This window comes from Ambystoma mexicanum, chromosome 8, assembly GCF_040938575.1.
Source record: "Ambystoma mexicanum isolate Mex_15411 chromosome 8, UKY_AmexF1_1, whole genome shotgun sequence".
Lineage (NCBI taxonomy): Eukaryota > Metazoa > Chordata > Amphibia > Caudata > Ambystomatidae > Ambystoma > Ambystoma mexicanum.
In genome coordinates, this window is record NC_090929.1 from 1092480440 (window position 1) to 1092494134 (window position 13695).

Here is a 13695-nt window from a genome sequence, read left to right on the forward strand (position 1 = left end):
ACTCCCGCCAGGTCTGACCTGGCGGGTTTAACACCACTCGCCTGCAGGCGGACGTGGAAACACCGGCACCATTACAGCATGGTGCTGGTGTTTCCACTTCCCCATTCCCATGGAGTCCTATAGGACAGAATTCCGCCTCCGGAATTACCGGGTCACCGGGGTTGTAATGCCCTGGTGATTCCGGGAATCACGGAGGCAGAATGGTAATAAGAGTCCGGCGGTAACCTGCCGATTTTTCTGGCTCGATTACCTCCGGACTCGTAATGAGGCCCCAGGTCTTTCATATGGCCAACGATTTCATAAATCAGTGTCTAGACCTTCCAATGAAGTAACAAATCATCAGCTATTTTTCAAAGCATTAATTGATGGCTCAGGGTATCAAGTGAGCCTGTAATATGTGGACCTGTTCTTGCGAAACAGGGTGCAAAGGTCCAGGATTGTGGTGTGGGGTCCTGGAGGGGTGGCCTTGGATTGTGCTAATGCCTTGGAGCCGAGAGTGTGCAAGTGTGGGGGGCGTTTGAGCCTGTTTATGCCCAGTGGATGATTTTCAGATTACAGTGGCAATTGAAAGAGAACGTCCGGTTTGTGAACTTCAACACAATTGTTTATTTCATTTATTAGGCTATTCCATCTGGGTAGATGCAATTCTATTGTGGTATGATCTGGTGTTAAAAGTGAGTACATCCTCCTCCTGGGACAGGGATCTGTTAAAGAAAGGATAGAGCAGAGACACAACTCTTGTTTCTGATGATGAAGGTCTGATCCACACTCATTTGTTTCTGATCCTCTGCATGCATGGAACTCAAGTCCAGTCCCCTTTAGATCCTGGTTTACTTCAGTCTTGAGCTTTTTTCTTTTGTGGAGTAGAACCTGTTCCCACAGGCATCGTGTTAACCGCTTGTTAGGAAAGATTTCTTTTTGCAACTTTCCCTCCATAGTTTCCTATGGAGCCCCATTCGTTTAGCTCTGTTTTTGATCCTGTATTGAGTTTTTGAAGGGAAGTTAAGCCTTAATCTTTGAGCCCTTATATTTTGCTTATTTTTTATGGGGAAACTGATCAATCCTTCAGACTCTCCGTACTGGGAAACTTTGATTCCCTTTCTGAATTCTTAAATTTTGACATTGCACAGAGCATCTTAAAATGCAGTACAATGGGGATACATTTGTATCACTGTAGCATTTTACACAGGATTTTTGGTTACTTTTATATTTGCGTAAAGGCAATCTGGTGGCAGTAGTTGTGCATTTTTACCGTTTTTGCATTATTTTTGGTGTGCACATTCGCGTTGGGCTACTAAACGTGGCAAGTGCACTAAAAATTGCTGTGCCACGAGATTTTCGCATGCTCTTTGGCCATGTTGTAGTTTGGCCTTCTTCCTAACCTGTCTGGGAAGTCCTTATTCTGTCGGGTATGCTGATCCTGGGTCAGCCTTGGGTCTGGAAGAAAGGAGAGAACGTACCTATCTTTGGGTAAATTGTTGTTGAACTTAGTTTGAAAGTAATCGTCACCACAAGCATCCTTTTAAAAGAGAACTCATACTTGTGAAAAACATTGTGTTGTGCCCTTTGACCTTTGGACACAACGCCCCATTTATCTTAGGGTTTGGACTTTTAAGTTGGGATATTGAACTTGTGAATGGCTGCCAGCATACTACTGCATCGGCATTACTTACCTGCATTGTTTTGTTCATGAAGTAAGTGAACATATTGGTGATTGGATATATTTGTATTATAGAGTAGGTTTAAATTACTTACCTGTAACTATTGTACTCAAGCACGGGTCTGGCATGGATTTACATGCTCATGAATGTTCCCCGTCGTCAGGCTGGGAATCCTCGGTAAAAGAAGTTTCCCTTTCACTTACAAACTGTATTTCTCCTTTAAATCAATCACTGTCTTCTGGGTCATGCTGCCCTCATCCAATGACAACCGTCTCCCTAAGCCCCTCCTCTGGCAGCCATCTTCAGATTTGGAAAGCATGCAAAGTGGCAGTATGAGCAAGAACAGCCGCAGAGGCGTCGGAGGGAGGATTTGCATGTGAATCCATGCCAGACGCATGCTGGAGAACAACAGTTACAGGTAAGTAACTTAAACCTTCTCCAGCATGGGGTTCTGGCATGGATTCACATGCTCATGAATAACAAATACATAGCTGTACAGCATTACACAACCACGGGAGGTGGCAAGGCTCAAAAGAAGCAATTAACTCTTACCTCTGGAACAGACTCACCTCAAGCTAACAGGTTGCATGGCACTCCTTGGCAGACTCTGGACTCCTCCCTGGAATCCCTGTCAACACAGTAGGACTTCGTGAAGGCGTACGTGGACGTTCACATAGCAGCCCTGCAGATGTCCAGCAGGGGCACAGCAGACGGGAACGCCGTGGTCGCAGCTATCGCTCTGGTGGAGTGGGCTCTCGGACAACAGGGCAGTGGTCGGTTCACCGACCGATGACAGAACGTGATGCAGCCGGAGAGCCACCTTGAAATGGAAGCCTTGGACAAGGCCTTCCGATGGTTCACAGGACCAAAGTTCACAAACAGTTGTGAAGTCTTCCGAAAACTCTTTGTGCGTGTCACGAAGAACTTCAAGGCACGAGCAATGTCCAGCGAGTGCAAGGCCCTTTCGCCAGTGACGAAGGCATTGGGGAAAAAAAACAGGTAACACCAAAGGCTCGTTGAAGTGGAATTCCGATGGAACCTTCGGCATGAAAGAGGGGTGCGTCCGCAGCACCACCCTCGATTCATGGAAAGTCAGGTATGGTTGTTTGCAGGATAAGGCCTGGATTTCAGCCATCCTCCTGGCAGAGGTGATGGCCACAAGGAAAGCAGTTTTCCACGAGAGGAAAGAGAGGTGTCTGATGCATAGGCTCGAGCGGGGGAGGGGGGGGGGGCATGAGCCTTGTCATAACCACATTGATTCCACACTGGGGCAGGAGCCTTCACTGGCGGGAAAGATCGAAAAGGTCCTTTGAGGAACTTCTTGATGAGTCGATGAGACCAAAGTGAAGACCTTCCTGGAGACCTGGTGCAGCGGGAGATAGCCGCTAGATGTACCTTGATAGAGGCGTGCACCAGTCGAGTCCTGGCCAAGGATAGCAAGTAGGGAAGGATCTGCGGGCCAAGACCCAAAGAAGGGTAATCTTCTTAGACTGGCACCAAGTAGCCGAACACTTCCACTTGTGACCGCAGCACTTCAAAGTCAACAACGCCCTGGCCTTGGCAAGGACCTCCCTGCAGTCCGTAGGTAACTCATATCCTCCAAACTCTACAGCTGCAGGAGCCAAGTCCTCAGGTTTAGCGATCCTAGGTCGTGATGAAGGATTGGGCCTCCTTCTCTAGTGAGAAGATCCGAAACCACTGGCAGCTTGACTGGAGGCAACGCGGACTGGCTGAGAAGGTCCGGGTACCAAATCTGCCTCTGCCATGCCAGGGGGATTAGTATCATCCTGCATTGGCAATGTCTGAGTGTGTTGATAACTCATAGCAGCAGAGGCAACAGAAGAAACGTGCACAGAAACATCCTTTCGCACAGGAATGAGAATGCATCCCCCAGGTTCCTCGGTTGGTGGAATGTGCTGGAAAACATCAGGCATTTGGAGTTTGCTGCCACCGCAAACAGATCGATCTGGGGTCTGCCCCACTTGGCGAAGATGCAGTCCACCTGGTCCTGCCGAAGTTCCCACATTCCCTGGTAAGGCAGTCTGCGATGGTGTTCTTGACTCCCGCTACGTAAAGAGGGATGAGGAACATCTCTTGTCTGACGGCACAGTGCCACAAGTCCTGCACTTCCGTGGAGAGCGCTGGGGATCGAGTGCCCCCCCGTTTCCTGATGAAGAACATGGTGGTGAAGATCCTCACCACCTTGCCTTTCAGAGACGGAAGGAGCGATTTGAGGACCAAGAACATTGCCCGTAGCTCCAGGATATTGATACGGAGAGCCTTCTCCTCCGGCAGCCAAAGGCCTCTGGCGTGCAGACATTCGGTGTGGGCTCCTCAGCCTTCCAGTGAAGCGTCCGTGGTGACCGTCTCCTGGTATGGAGGGTTTTGAAACCCCGTGCCGGGGCGATGTTGGAGCGGACGCCTTACCATCCTGAAGGCGGTAAGAGAGCTCAGCAGGTTGAGCGCTCACTGCTGCGATCTGAGTGTGATCTGCAGGTCGCAGGTTTGCATCCTGGCAAGGCCAACTCAGCCTTTCATCCTCCAGAGGTCGATAAATGAGTACCAATTTCGGTTGGGAGATTTGTATGTAAATATGTGCTCTGTAAAGCGCTTTAGATTAAGGGGCTATATAAATAACACATCATTATCCTATCGCCCGACGGAACTCCTTGTCAAGCGGGATCTTGTCTGCGAAACCTCCTGACACCTGTATCCAGCGAGCGTCCAGGAACCTCTGAAGAGGACGCATTTGCAACCTGCAGAGCCTGATGAGGTAGATGCAGGACATTATGCCGAGCAACGACTTGATAGCCCGCACCGTGGCTGCCTTCATCGACAACAGCCGCTGCACTTTCCCTTGAATGGCCGCTACCCTCTCTTCTGAGGGTGACGCCAGGCACAATCCTGTATTGAGTCTGACTACTAGGAACAGCGAATTCTGCAATGGTGTTAAGCAGGACTTTGGATAGTGATGGAGGAGAATACCAGATCTGTCAGTAGTTGGATGATCGCCTCTTGTGTCCGGCGGCCCACTCTCGCGAGCGGGCCCGGATGTGCCAGTCGTCGAGGTACGTGTATTCTCTGTAGACGTAGATGGACAGCCACTGGTGCCAGGCATTTTGTGAACACTGTGGGGGCCGACATCAATCCGAAAGCCAGAGCCTTGAACTGGTAGTGCTGACCCTGCACTACGAAATGTAGAAACCTCAGATGTTTCTTGTGAACGGGGATGTGGAAATAAGTGTCCTCCAGGTCCAGCGACGTCAAGAAGTCTCCTTCCTCCAGTTGGCCGAGCATGTGTTGCAACGCGACAATCCTGAACTTTTGGGACTTGAGACGTTGCAGGTCTAGGATGGGCCTCTAGCCCCCTGTCTTCTTTCTGACCACACAGTATCTGGAATAGACTCTGGAGCCCCAGAGCCGTTCGGGAACTAGCTCTATCGCTCCTTTTTGCAGCATGGCCCGTACCTCTTCCATGAGCTGAGGGATGTGCTGTTCCTGACGGGTAATCGGAGTAATCCGCGGACACCTGTGCTGAAACTCCATGTTGTGCCCCTGGGCGAGAGCGTCCAGCAACCAACTGTCGGTGGTGATCTTCTTCCACTTGCTGATGAACTTTGTGAGCCGGCCGCCCACCACGGTGTACCTGTGGAGGCCTTATGTTCCGGCCGGTTCAGGCCTGTTTCGAAGCCAGGATCCTGCCCTGCGGGCGACGGCAACGCAGTCCTCTGCTACCGTAGGCTTCCTGAGTCGTGGATCTTGAGGGCTGACTTCACAAAGAGGAGAAACCTTTGGCAGACCTGCTTGACTTTCCCTTGGAAGAGCGAAAAGAGCGATGCTGCTGCTGCACTCGCCCAGGGAATGGGCCCTCTCCGTATCTGCCTTGATGACCTGGACAGACTCGACGACCTTCCCAAACAAGTTCTCTCCATCAAAGGGCATGTCCAACACCTTCGCCTGGACGTCCTGCTGGAAATTCGTGGCCTTTATCCAGCCTTGTCGATGAAGGCAGACACCGCTCCCCATCTGCCGGAAACCCTGTGTCGGCGAGGTCCAACACCACTGTAATGGCGTGATTAGACACTACTACTCCTCCTGGAAAAGAGCGATTGCCTCCATCCTCTTATGGTCGGGGAGGAACTCCAGAATAGGCCCCAGCTTGTACCACAGCTCCCCGTCGTACCAGGCTAGGATCGCCAGTGCCTTGGACACGTTGATAGTGGATGTTGCAGTGTAAATCACCTTCCTTTCCATGGCATCCATCTTCTTCCCCTCACTGTCCGGAGGGACTGAAGACGACGAGGACGGGTTAGCCGACTGCTTCCCCGCTGATACCACGAATCCGGCGATGGTTGCCCCCTCAGGCACTTGGGTGTGCAGTCTGGCACCCAATACTTCTTCTCCAGCCTATCCCGTTTGGCTGGAGCCATGCAAGGGTTCTTCCCGAGGACCAGGCCCTCTTACCACACGTCGTCCGGAAGGTGCACCACCTTTATTGTCTTCCTCTTGGCCTTGCGCCTCTGGTACAAGAAACCCTCCTTCTTGGTTTATTCGGGCACAAGCTGAAATAGATCGGAGGCTCTGGAGATGATGGTGTGGAACGACTCAGCCCTCGCCCGGTTGGGACACCCTAGTTGGTGCATCCAAATGCAGAGAATCGCCATCCGCTGCAACGATATCCTCATTGTCGTCCGTAGCCATGGCCGTATCTGTCCCCATACCCGTGTCTGCTTGGGGAGAAACAGCCCAACGCTGATGTGGAGGCTAAAATGGGGGCATCGGATGACACTTCCTCTTCGTTGGAGGCTTAACAGGGGGCTCGGGGACCACTGGAACCGGGCCCGTGGGCATCCTCCTCTGGATCTCCGACACCAAGGTGTGAAGGGTCGACAGAATGTCCAGAGACGCATCCCTCGGCTGAGCTGGTGGGATCAGAAAACTAGGGCCTGCGCTGTTGTCGCTGTCATCCTCCTCCTCTTCCACGTCCTCGTGTGCAAGGACTCCTGGTCCTCGTCGTCTGTGGACGAGACCTCCATGGCTTGGGCCACATCCTGGAGGGCCAGGGATACCTTCTGTGCTGTGGGGGCAACCTTCACAGGGACAGCTCCCTTAGCAGTCGTGTCAGCAGCCGCCACCAACTCGATCGTCGACAAAGTCTTAGCCTGTGCTGATTGGGCCTGCTTGGGCTTTTCAGCATTCTTCTCCTCCGTCCGTGGCTTCTCTGACTTCTCCCGCAGTTTAGCAGGGTTAGATGATTTCCTTTTCGATGAGATCGACTGCTGGCTGGCAATGGAGGCAGAGAGTGATGTCGATCGCGCCCTGTCCACCCTGGGACCCGCTTCTGCAGTGAACCCAGTGCACTCAGAATTGCCCCCAAGGATGAGGCACCCTCAAAGGACTTAGAAGATTGCTCCTCAGATCGGCCGGTACTGTGCGAGGCATGACTTTGCTCGGAGCACGGGGCAGAGGCCCTAGTGTCAAGCCACGCCACCAGTCTACTGTGCCTGTCCCTCTTCGTTTTCTTGGAGAACCTGAGGCATATCTCGCACTCCACCTCCTTATGGTCTGGGTTCAGGCAATAGAGGCATTGCAGGTGAAACACATTCTGTAGCCCACACTTGGTGCAGGGCTTGAAGACAGACCTTCCCTCCTCCTCCTCCTCCTCCTCCTCCTCCTCCTCCTCCTCCTCCGTCATGGTCGGAGGTGCACGAAGTAGGCCCGGTGGCCATCTGGAATCTTTGACGATCTTCGCCCTTGAGGGGTGCTGAAATTCACAGACATCGGATCCCTGCTTTCGGCAGATGGAGAAGAGAGCACACATAGAACTTTTTTGCGTTGGAAACGGCTGCCAGAGGAGTGGTTTAGGGAGAGGGCTGTCATTGGATGGGGGGCAGTATGACCCAGAGGACAGTGATTGGTTTAAAGGAGAAATACAGTTTATAAGTGAAAGGGAAATTGTTTTTTTTACTTTTACAGATGATTCCCAGTTTAACAATGGGGAATATTCATAACCATGTGAATCCATGCCAGACCACATGCTGGAGGATTGTGTTTTATTATTACCTGCTCGTTTCATTTTTCAGTGTGTTCTGAAGGCCTAAAAAAATGACTGTCTATAACAGACTGTCTAAATTGAATTGCTGTGTGCGATCCAGTGTGGACTCATTGATAGCCTCTGACCCCACTCTCACTCTCATGAGACTAAGCCTTGACTGCTCTCCATTGTTTACCTTGTTTGGATTGTTTGCTAAATTCTGAGAGCTCCCAGTTCATCATAACTAGGGTGGCCTCCTAAAATCGGTCCGACAGGCCAGATTCTAGAAATCCATATTAACACTGCTCTGTATTGATACCAGAGAAGAAGACATGGCTATAGAGAAAGGCTGTCTGTTCTTTTAGTGAGAAGAACAAGAAGACCATTATGACAGACCACAGCAATAGCTCAAGAATGTCATCAGATATAGGAACTGTCATTTTCAGGTTAGAGTTTGAATGTGAATATACATAATCTCTAGAATTAAGCTTTGCGTTTAAAGCAGACTGCAACCACTTGCTACTGCATTTTCCAGTTTCTGTGGTAAGTTTGCATACGACAAAGTCTTATTGAGTTTGATGCAGGGTCAAGGAATGCCTTGAGTCTATGTCTGTTCAATGTTTCTACCACACCATTCCTTTTCTGATCTACCTACTGTCTTGTTCTATATCATTTTTAAATCTTCAAACATCATTTTGGACAATTATGCAGACTTTATAGCAAGTTTATGCAAGATGTTTGATCATCTGGCAGTGGAGTTTTTTGTTGAGGAAGCATTGTTTGATTTTCAAATGCGATCTACAGCGATCGTTTCTTTTATCGGTAGGCTTCAATAGCGGTCTGTATAAGACCAGGTACAATATAATGTATTATAAATTATTGCCCCATTTCACATGTGCATAGTCCGTAGGATATAAAACACCTCAATTTAGGTTCTGTTGAATAGTTGAGAATGGCAATCTATTTCATTCAATCCTCATCAGAAAAATGTGTGCGTATTAGGAAAACTGACCATAAGCCCTGGAAGTGGCTAATGAACACGAAAGGGAGAGAATCTGAAGTTGCTCAGGTGGTCCGTAAGCCTGCAAGGGTTTGACTTCAACATTGAGCACAGGCCAGGTGTCCAACATAGCAAAACTGATGGTTGTCCAGAATGTTCAGTCGACTTGAACATGAGACTCATCCAGGGGTGGATTAATTTCCCTGGTCCTTGGTCTGAAGGGGCGAGTGTTAGGAAAAATTTCCCTTAGGTACAATATTCCCTCCATTTATGGACCCCCCCCCCAAACTTTCTGCTTTTGTTTGGCTAAACTAACCTGACTTTTTCCAGTGGAGGACATCCTTCAGCTGCACTCCTCTGGGCTTTTGCTCATCGGGTATCGGGGAAACTGACATGTCCTTCAGGCTGTCAGCACTGGGAAACTATGTTTCCCTTAGTCTTTGACTATGGGGCCATTTCTTGGTAACGTTTTATCTATGTGCCAGGCACCTTACAGTACAGCGCACGTGTCCTTTTGTTTTAGGACCCTAGCCACCATCTAAGGAATTTTTGGTGATTGTACAAGTGTGCCCAGGGCTAACCGGTGGCAGCAGTAACTTTTTTTTTCTATTCGCATTTTCATTATAACAACATTATCAACCCCACCCCTTACACCCATCCCCCCCATTTTCCCAAACAGCTGCTCATCATCGTACATCATCCAAGCACCATTCCTCAGCATGCCGTATTCAGTCCTCCAAACAAGTCTAATAAACAGATTCTTTGCGGACACCAGTTCACTCGAGAGTCTTTGTGGAGGAAATCCAATACCAAATCCCCGTCCTCTTTGAACTTCCTCTGATCCCCTGAACCACATGTCACCCATTCCAAAGAGTCAGTTCCAAATCTTCATTATTCATTCTTGTTCCGTAGGGGCAGATGACGGTTTCCATTTTTGAGCAATGAGTGACAAAGCTGCTGGACTAAGGATCATGTATGCCTTTCTTTGGGATTTTGTTGATAAAAGACCCAGATCACCCAGACCGAAAATTGCTTCCCCAATTTCTCTATGTATTTGGGGCCCAAATATAACTCATCGGCGTATTAACTCCGTTCCAATATGGCTTCAGAATTGGGCAATCCCACCATGTGTCCCCATGTCCCGATAACTTTACATCGCCACCAACATTCCCCTGAAGTTTTTGGATAAAACCTATGCAATTTCTCAGGTGTCAGATGCCATTGCACCATTACCTTGACCCACACTTCATGGATTTGGAGAGCTCCTCCTGGGTTTTGGAATCCCCTTACATACCCCTCCTGTCATTGCTGTTCCGATATGGGGTCACCTAAAACCTTTTCCCATTGATTCTCACACCCCCACTTCAATTGAACTGGGACATCCCCAAGTAGCTTATATAATGCACCTATCATATGTCGGTCACATACATTGCAAATGGGCCAGGTCCCTCATTGCCAAGAGTTTATTTTCCATAGCAAATAGCCAGTGTCTCAGCTGTGTATACCTAAACCTTTCCTCTTCACGTAGGCAAAAAGACTGTTTGCATTGTTGAAATGTTTAATCTCTCGTCCCTCCACCTTGTAACAAATCTTTTGGCACCTGGCTTCCTCCAATCGCCTAAATGCTACCTGCTCCATTCTCAGTGGGAAATGTAGTGCTAACCATCTGCTGTACTACGGTATCCCTCACCTATCAAAGCCGTAATTTTACTGCTATACATATTAGCAGGCCTATCATGCTTATGACACTATAGTACTTCTTGTAGGGGCCTACCAACCACCGCTATATCTACCCGCAGCCACATTTTCTCTCGATTCCCCCAAACCATTCCCGGATTATCCGCAACTGAGCCGCTTGATAGTAAGTTCTAAAGTTTGGAAACCCCCATCCCTTCGCTCATTGTGGGTGCTGTTAGTACTTTGCAAGCTAACCTTGGTTTCTTTCTTTTCCATATAAAGGTCCCCACCATCTTATTGAGGGTCTTAAAGAATTTCTGAGGGACTGATAATGGTACGGTCTGAAAATAATAGAATATCCTTAAGTACCACCATTTTAATTACATTCATTCTACATGTCCAGGAAATTGTCGAAAATTACGGATCTCCAGCCACTTTTTGATTGAATCTAACAAAGGAGATACTTTGCTTGATACATGGATTCCAAGTAATTAGTTATCTTCACTCCCAAATAACGTAGGCCCCTAGCTGTCCTTTTGATACCGTTCCCCCTTGTAGCACCATCATTTCTGATTTATGGATTTTCATTTTCAGGCCTGCCACTTCACCAAATGTTGGCAACTCTTTTGTTAGGACTGGCAATGAGCCAGCTAAATCTGTCACCGTCAAGAGTAGATCGTTGGCAAACACCATCACTTTATGTTCCTCACCTCCAAACTGTAAGGCTCTAATATTCTTCTCTTCCCGGATCCTGGATGAAAATGGCTACAGATGAATCGTGTACAACACTGGGGATAACGGGCATCCCTGTTTAGTACCCCAAGATACTCTAATTCCCTGAGAGAGATATCTATTAATTGCCAATCGTAAAATTGGGGACTGAATTTGTTTTGACAGTTCAAAAAAAATCTCGTGCCAAACCACATAGCTTCCATGGTGTGAAACAAAAAAGACCACTCCACCCGGTAAAATGCTTTTTGTGCATTTAAATGTTAGTACTCCCACAAAAAGCCCTGCTTTATTTGCCTTCTCGATCAAATGACTCATGTCTTATATTATCAAATGTTTGCCTTCCCTTAAGAAAACCTGACTGATCCGGATGGCTACGTTTTGGTGCTAATTTTTCCAATCTTGATGTTAATAATTTTGTATATATTTTTGCATCGATAAGAGCTATAAGTCGGTACAACTCACATTGTGTTCCATCTTTATCAGGTTTAGGAAGTACCGCTATTTTTGCCTCTTCCAAAGTCTGTGTAATACATCCCGATCCAATGAAGGAGTTAAAGAGAGGACATTACCGTGATCAATGCATATTTATACGCTCTGTAAAATAATGCTGGAACACTGTCCAGTCCTGGGGCCTAATTAACTAGTAAAGACAACATAGCTGCCCATACTTCCTCAAGAGTGATTTCCCCTTCTAGCTCTTCTCTTTCTCCAACATCAATTTTATTTAACTGGCACTGCTTCAAATATGCCACCTGAGCTTCTCCACCTGGGGAGTCAGTAGTATATAAATGCAGAATAGTAGTCAGTGAATACCTGCAATATATCCTCCAAAGAGGAGCTAACTGTGCCCTGACACATATTAATACGAAGGATGGCCCTTGCTTACTCCTCCTTCCTTACCTGCTGTGCCAACATACGGTCAGCTTTAATATAATACTGTGGTTTTAAATATAATAAAGACCTCTCAGCATGCCTAGTCTGTAACAAATCTAGTTGTCCCTTGATAAGCCTAAATTCCTTCCTTAATGTTACTCCCCTGTTAGTTTCCATTCTACTCATAACCCACTTCAGTCGAAATTCTAAGTCCGTTTGTATGGAGGCCAGTTGTATTTCTTGTAGGGCTTTGTTTGCAATTAACTCACCCTTCATGGTCGCTTTAAACGTGTCCCACACCAACCTTTCCTGTATACCTCGAGTCCTATTCGTTTCAAAGTATTCCCCAATGATACCCTGTACCTCATTGCATATGACCGGGTCCCCCATCAAATGATTCAGGAATCTCCAGCACCACAGCCCAGTCCCCTTCCACTTCCTGTTGTAAATCTATTGTTAAGGGTGCATGATCCGATAGATTAATAGGACCTTGCTCCATTTTCCGTACTTGGCCAAACAAAGTGGATGATACCCAAATATAATTGATCCTCGAGAATGACCAATTAACATGGGAGTAAAACGTGTACCCTTTAATTCCCTGCTGAGCTTCTTTCCAGGAGTCTACTATAGCCAATTGGGTCATGCATGATTTTAAAACTTGTGGGGGCCTCCTATGAGACTAATATTCAGATGCATTCCCATCTACACCAGTGGATCCTACGCTATGTTAAAATCCCCTGTTAGTATAGTTTGTCCCTCTGCAAATTTTTCAGGTTTGATCAGTACTCCCTGTAAAAACCTATCCTGTCCCGTATTTGGTGTGTATAGAGTCGCTACCGTGTACCATATCCTCCCACGCTGAATACGGGCAAAAATACATCTCCCCTCTTTGGCCACCTCTTTCACGTTTATATGTAATCCAACCAATACTTTGATAGCTATGAGGACCCCTCCCGTCTTTCCCCTATTATTAGATTGTAATATATGTGGATGCCCCTTAATCCTTAGTTTATGATCATCACTCCTACTTATATAGGTCTTTTGCAGGGTCACTATATCTGGCTTTCCCAGTTTTAAGGATGTTTCTACCTTACATCTTTTAACAGGGGAATTAAGGCCCCTAATATGGTGTTTTGGTTCTTTCAATGGCAGCTACCCCCTCACGCACTCCTCCCTGTCCCATCTCCCACCCCCCCCCACCCTCCTATCTCTCCGGTCGGACTCAACCTATTTCCCCACCACCCATGCAACAAGCCATGGAGGTTGAGTCTCACTACACACCCAGAGAGGAATTGTGCGGGTCTACTAGGACCCTTACTCTCATCAATTCCAAGTGCTAGGAACACTTCCCACCTACCCTGTTGCCGTCTCCCCTTCAATCAACCTCCCTGTGGTATTGATTCAAATATTACCCAGGCTAATTCCAGTCCCACCCTCTCCCTCCAGGCCAGACCATAATGTACCTTTATGTCATCATGACTGAAAAGTTTGTCCATGGATATGCCTGGACCACTCAGGGTCCTTTTCTTTGACTGTATCCCTCGTGCTTTGCTCCATTCCCATATTTTAGTCTTTGCCGTCTCTCATGTAGGCCCAGAGTCTTGTTGGGCACCCCCTTCCTCTATTTTCAAGATCCTACAATCTTCTTTGCAGGAAGTGATGCGAGTTGGCATCCCTCCCAGGAGAACAACAATCTAAATCGAAATGTCCATCTATAT

General features: G+C 47.8%; 1 protein-coding gene across 4 annotated transcripts in view; it reads right to left on the reverse strand.

The window, feature by feature from the left end:
• The window catches only part of ZBTB17 (zinc finger and BTB domain containing 17), a 938938-nt gene that overhangs the window by 370076 nt on the left and 555167 nt on the right, over nt 1-13695 (reverse strand). The gene's annotated exons all lie outside the window — the stretch shown is intronic.